The following is a 6123-nucleotide window of genomic DNA, read 5'->3' as shown; positions in this document are numbered from 1 at the left end:
TTAGCGGGCCTGCGTGCCCATGCATGTTTTCCGTTCTCTTTTGTAATGAACTACGTTCGACTTGATCCCGTTTGGGTACGTAGGCAGCTTGGATGCAATATAAATCCAAGTCCAGTCCAAACAATTAATAAATCCAAACATCGGGTATAACAGCCCCTTCAAGCCTTGTCCTTGACAAGCCCTTCTGAGCCTTGTCCTCGAGCAAGCCCCTTTGAGCCTTGTCCTCGAGCAAGCCCCTTTAAGCCTTGCCCTCGAGCAAGCCAATTTAAGCCTTGTCCTCGGGCAAGCCCCTTTAAGCCTTGCCCTCGAGCAAGCCAATTTAAGCCTTGCCCTCGAGCAAGCCAATTTATGCCTTGCCCTCGGGCAAGCCCCTTTAAGCCTTGCCCTCGAGCAAGCCAATTTAAGCCTTGCCCTCGAGCAAGCCCCTTTAAGCCTTGCCCTCGAGCAAGCCAATTTAAGCCTTGTCCTTGACAAGCCCCTCTGAGTCTTGCCCTCAAGCAAGCCCCTTTAAGCCTTGTCTCTCACAAGCACCAAAATCCTGGAGCTCATAATCAGTACAATAGTGCAGCACAAGTATAAATCCCGAGGATATACATCCCGACCATATATCCTTATATTTTTGGCAAAAGCTGAAAAATGAGAGCTCGGGATAAAACTACGTACAAAGGTCGGTCACATAGGTCGGTTACAATTCTTCGAATACCCCGAGGTAACCGCCCATCGTGATTAGTCCTCGAGATAATTCAATATAAACGTCGGGACAGATTTACCGTCAAGCTGTTGAACTATTCGCTATTATCCCCGGCATTAAGACTTGTTTAAAAATCAGATTGATTTGTTTCCAATCGTCATGATTTTTATTCGTCGGGATATTAATTCGATATTGTCGTCGAGGATATTAATCTTCTTAGTCGTCGAGATAATTAGTTGTCTTTATCGTCGAGATAATTAATCCTTCTCGGTCGTCGAGATATTGGTATAGTTCGGCTCATATGAAATAAGAAACACGACGATAAACTCGGTGGAAAGGAAAGAAACTATTTCCATTAAGATCGGGCATTTTACAACTACAAAAAATAAAATAAAATTTTACAGAATACGCTCGGTAAATTCAGGCGTCGGTATCCTGACTGCCTTGGCCTTCCTCGACGTCATCGCCCTCGATATCGACGTCTTCATCCCCAGCGTTCTCTTCAGACTCTGAAAGATGAAGGTCGTCAGCCACCTCGGGGATTGACTTCAGATCCTCAGGGCGAGCATCTGGCCTCAGGCGCATGAAAGCTCGAGCTTCCTTCAGAGCATGAAAGTAAGAGCCCATAGCATAGTCGCCCTTTAACTCGTTGAAGGCATCAGACTTCTTGAAGTCCTCGATCGCTTCCTCCCGAGCACTGGCCAGCTTCTCATCAAAATCTTTTTTAAGCTGATCGAGCTCGAGCTTGAAGTGCTCAGCCTCAGCCTTCGCAGCACCTGTTTCACCCTGAGCACTGCGTAGATCATTTTGCATACGCTCGCGCTCCCTCAGTAGCTGAGCTCGCTCTTCCTCCAGGTCGGCGATCCTCAGATCCCGAGCAGAAACGGCACCCTCGAGGTCGGCCATTCTTGAAGACTCATCCTTTTCCTTCAAGGAAAGGCCCCGAGCTATTCCCAGTGTCTGCAGAATGGTACAAGGTTAACCTCGGGACCTGAAGTTAACAAAAATAATGTGAAAACAGTCAACGAGCTTACCTTCAAGGCCATAGCCTCGAGAGCCCTCAAGCCATTGCTTAAGTCGACATCGGCCCGGTATTTGTCGACGATGCTGAGCACTGAGTGGCACCGAGAGCATCCCTCGGGATTAGCAGGCCCCGGTGGCAGGCTCCCATCCTCGAGGTCGACCACATCAACAGGACCCCGAGGAACTGACTCCCAAGGAGTCCCCTGATGATCCTGCTGTTGAGATCCCGTCCTCGCTATTCCCGGAGACGGTTCTCGGGGCCTTGAAGATTCCCCAGGCCCACTGGTCTGCCTTTCCTGCCTCGATTCCCGAGGTCTCTTCTGGCCCCTCCTCTGACCGGGAGCCCGAGCCTGGGGAGCCTTGGACTTCTTGTTCACTGCCTGACGAAGGGCACTTGGATCAAACGTCATCTCTGCAAAAATAAAAATTACATGTAATTAGCACGAGCATAGCAAGAATACAGATCGAGAATTTAAGCGTCAAGTTCACATATCCTACCCTCGATTCCCTTCATGTTTGCAAGCTCGAGGATATCGTCCCCGAGGATATCATCCAAGTCATAAACGAGGGGCTCGAGCTCCTCTAGCATTTGCCTATGCCTCTCCAACGATTCAAAGTATGCCTGACCCCCACAAAACCTAGCAGTATCAGGAACCCCCCACCAAGGACTAAAGGGAACGTCGGGATCTTGAGGTATAGCATAGAACCACTTATCCTTCCACCCCTTCAAGGAACTAGGCATCCTCGGGATTCTAAACCCTCCTCGGGTTGAGAGGTAAGCAAAACAAGAGTACTGGGGGAGTTGTTTTAGGTCGAAGACCATCCTACACAAGTCGACGTATGGGATAATCCCGAGGTATCTACAAGCTATAAAGAAGTATGTCAACATCCTCCACCCGTTCGGCACTAACTGTCCCAGGCTCATGTTATGCTCGGTCAAGAGCGCGAGGAAAAAGGGGTGCAATGGCCACCTAAATCCCCCCTTTAGAGAATCCTTGAAAATGACGAACTCTCCCTCCCGAACAATAGCTACCCTCTCCTCATTACCCGGAGACCTAATATCACAGTTCGGCATCAGGCCGAATTCCCTAGCAGTCGCCACGGCTAAGTGCTCTTTAAACCTACAAGGGTGGTCGGGATACACTAGTGGGGTCGGGATATCCTGGGCTCGAGGATTTGCACTTATGGGGACGGCCATAGGTATTATCGACTGCCCTAAGTCCTCGGTTGGTGTTCCCGAACTCGAGGATGACGTATCGCTATCACTACTCGACATCCTATCTTAAATATAGACTTTTCTAAAAACAATTAACTTAAAGTCTTGAGGACTCACCTTATCCCGACGATTCCGACAAGCCTTCCCCATTCTGTTTTCTATTTGGTTACTGATATAACCAAGTTTGTTCCCGACGTATACACATACCCGATGACTCAATTTCGTCGGTGTGTGTATCAAAATGCTCGGGACATATGTGCTCGGGACATATGTGCTCGGGGTATCCCCCTAAATGCCCGGGCTATTATCCCGAAGAGTCATTCATCAATCATTCGACATATCCTCGGGGTTTTGTCCTCGGGATTATGACCTACGACAGCGCCTCATCCAACGAGAGATTTATTCTGACTAAAAATCCTCAATTCATGTCTCCTATGCCCTGAAGAACTCTATTGGTATCACAGTTATACCTCAATTCAAACTCCTATCTCGCGTAGGACTCATTGGTGTAAGATTGCAAAATCAAGCTATCCTACTACAGGTGCAACACGGAATCCTAATATGAACACACCACCTACCTCTATAAATACAGAACCTTGGGCCATTATTCAGGTACGTTTTTACATTGTTCTTCAGCATATAGCCTCACGCATATATTTCCCTTTCTGACTTAAGCATCGGAGGGGCGACGAGAACACACCTCGTTGCCTTTGTTTCAGGTATTGGAAGATCACGTTCGTGCTCATCATCAGTCATCAAGCTCGGAAAATCTACAGGTACTATTTTTGGTAGCATCACTGGGCACTAAGGCAGGCTTGTAGACCAGATACTTGTTTTTTCCCCCAATAAAGACTTATCAGCGTTTTCTTCTCTATATTGTTCTGGGTTTTAATTATAACAAATGGATTAGTATGGAGTTTTTTAACTTGAAATACAAAAATTTTATAATTTGTACTGTAGTTTCAACAGAAATGATAATAATAAAGGTGGGATGGTATCCAACAAAGCTGACTTTAGCTTCTGTTCTTTCTAGACTTGCCCGGGTTCACTCACAGTGTGTAAAAAAGAGACCATGCTTTGATAACACCTGAGAGTCACGTTTTCTGCCCATTACCGGACTGGTATTTTCATATCCTAGTTTGTCTTAACACATTAGTATAGACCCTTGCTTTTTTACGTTTTTTCTTCTCTTATTTAATTTGATTGGACTTACAGGATTAACACAATGGGTGCTTATCTAATTACGCTGGCAATGGGCTCACAGTTTGTTATGTACTTGGCAAAGATGCGAGGTGAGGTTTGGAAATTTCCTGACTTCTGTCACTTAAAAATCAAGTTTTTGGTTCAGGTGCCGTGCATTCGAGGCTGAGTTAATAATTATGGGTTGATGATAACCATGAAAGAGATTTTGTATATGAGTGTGGATAATATGTTTTGGAAGTTTTATATCATGTTTTCTGTTACATTTCTTTATTGTTTTAAAAATCCTTGTTCATTCTTCTGCAGAAAACTCTAAATCTGGCTCGCCTCCAATTGGTGCTGAGAGGTGTGGACTCTTTTTACTTTCCACTTTGAGAAACTTAGACTAGAGTTCTGTTTTTAATATTATGATGCACAGCCAGCTTGCATACGATTGTATTAGAGGTTTGCTTTGCATTTGATAAACTATTTGCTGTCTGTCTTGTGTTTGCACATTCAGATTTGTTTTTGTGCTTCAAGATACGGTGACTCTCATTGCTGTATTGGACATCAGTCACAAACTAGAGGTACAAGTGCTAACTCGTGTTCTGTTCGCTCTGTTTTTCACGGTGTAAGGACAGCTTAACCTTGTTTTGATCATGAATTTTTTCAAGTTAGGAGTAGAAATCACGTATTTGCTCTAGTAAATCAATAAAAACTCGTTGCCTACCATACAAAAGTCACCTATAACTTGTCAGGTCGTTGTATCAAATGTCCTAGGAGCTGCTGTAATTCAGATTCAAATTCGTCATTAAAACTTCGTTGATGTTCTCTAGGTTGAACAAACCTTGATAAGCTCATGCTACTTGACCTGTAAAACAATGAAGAAAAGTCAAATAATATTTTCTGTAAATTTGCAGGTGGATTCATATGCTTATCTTCCTCCAAACTCGAAACATTCCTTGAAATCTGTTGACACACTAAAAGTGCAGCCCAAATCAAATAGTCCAAAGAGTGAAGCCCAATTGGAGAATCCAGGATAAAGGTCCAAACAGGATTATTGATGAATGCGGTGAAAGTCCACGAACACGGTAACATCATCGCCCAAACTTGCAAGACGCCCAGAATCTGAGCGAATGGAGTACCTTACGGTCGCCTAGAGCGATGAGCCCGTTCTCGTCCAAACCTTCGAATCGCCCAGGATCTTAGCAAGTATAAAACATTATGGTTATCCAGAATAGCAGTTATTGAAGCAGTTATTGAATGATCTTATCACATTCCACGATTCAAGGAGCCCAATTGAAGGCGGTTGAGCGACAAAGAGTAATGACAATAGTTAGAGACGGCAGTTCCACGACAAGTTAGCCATCATAAAGAAAGTGGGTAGTTATACAGCAATCAAACAGCTTCCAAGCGGTTTGTCATGAAGAAATCATCAAGGGAATATAAAAAAGAAGAGAAGACATAGAGAAAAAGACCCCGAATCAAACACTCTCAAATAGAGAATATGTAATTTCGATTTCTTAGTTTAAACTTAAACACTTCTTTTAGTACTCGTGTGCTTGCGTCCCTTGGAGGCATTTCGTTTATTTCCAATTGTAAATCATCGCCAATAAAACACCCCTTTTTGAGACTTTGTCGTAAGAGGTCAGTTCCTTACACAATCGTCTGATTCCTTTTTAATTGTTAGCGACTACCCGCGCGAAACAATTTGGCACGCCCAGTGGGACCTTGGTGTTTGGTGTTGAAAATACAAAATGTGAAACAATATGCCTCACAAATTTGATAAGGAAGCAGCAAGTCAGGGAGGAGTCCAGTCTGTGATCGAGCGATATGAGGAGCAGCAAAGCTCTCCACGAACAGAGGGACAGAGTCAGAGCAATCACAATCGTTACGAACTAATGACAGAGTTGAGTCCTCGAACCATGCGTGCATTGCTTGGAGAACTCATACAGGATGTCGTTGAACAGGTAAATCTACGAAATGTTCATAATATGGAAAGATTTACCCAGAA

The 6123-nt window shown here is 44.4% G+C and overlaps 1 long non-coding RNA gene across 1 annotated transcript; it reads left to right on the top strand.

The window, feature by feature from the left end:
- The first annotated feature begins 3741 nt into the window (after window positions 1-3741).
- Window positions 3742-5081, top strand: LOC111402107. The gene is made up of 5 exons (XR_002704185.1): window positions 3742-4051; window positions 4146-4222; window positions 4437-4476; window positions 4630-4696; window positions 5030-5081. It is a non-coding gene; the product is annotated as an uncharacterized LOC111402107 (long non-coding RNA).
- Window positions 5082-6123: the final 1042 nt, after the last annotated feature.

This window comes from Olea europaea, chromosome 10 (assembly GCF_002742605.1).
Source record: "Olea europaea var. sylvestris chromosome 10, O_europaea_v1, whole genome shotgun sequence".
Classification (NCBI taxonomy): Eukaryota; Viridiplantae; Streptophyta; class Magnoliopsida; order Lamiales; family Oleaceae; genus Olea; species Olea europaea.
The sequence above is the reverse complement of the archived record's forward strand: the minus strand, read 5'-3'. Positions and strand labels throughout refer to the sequence as shown.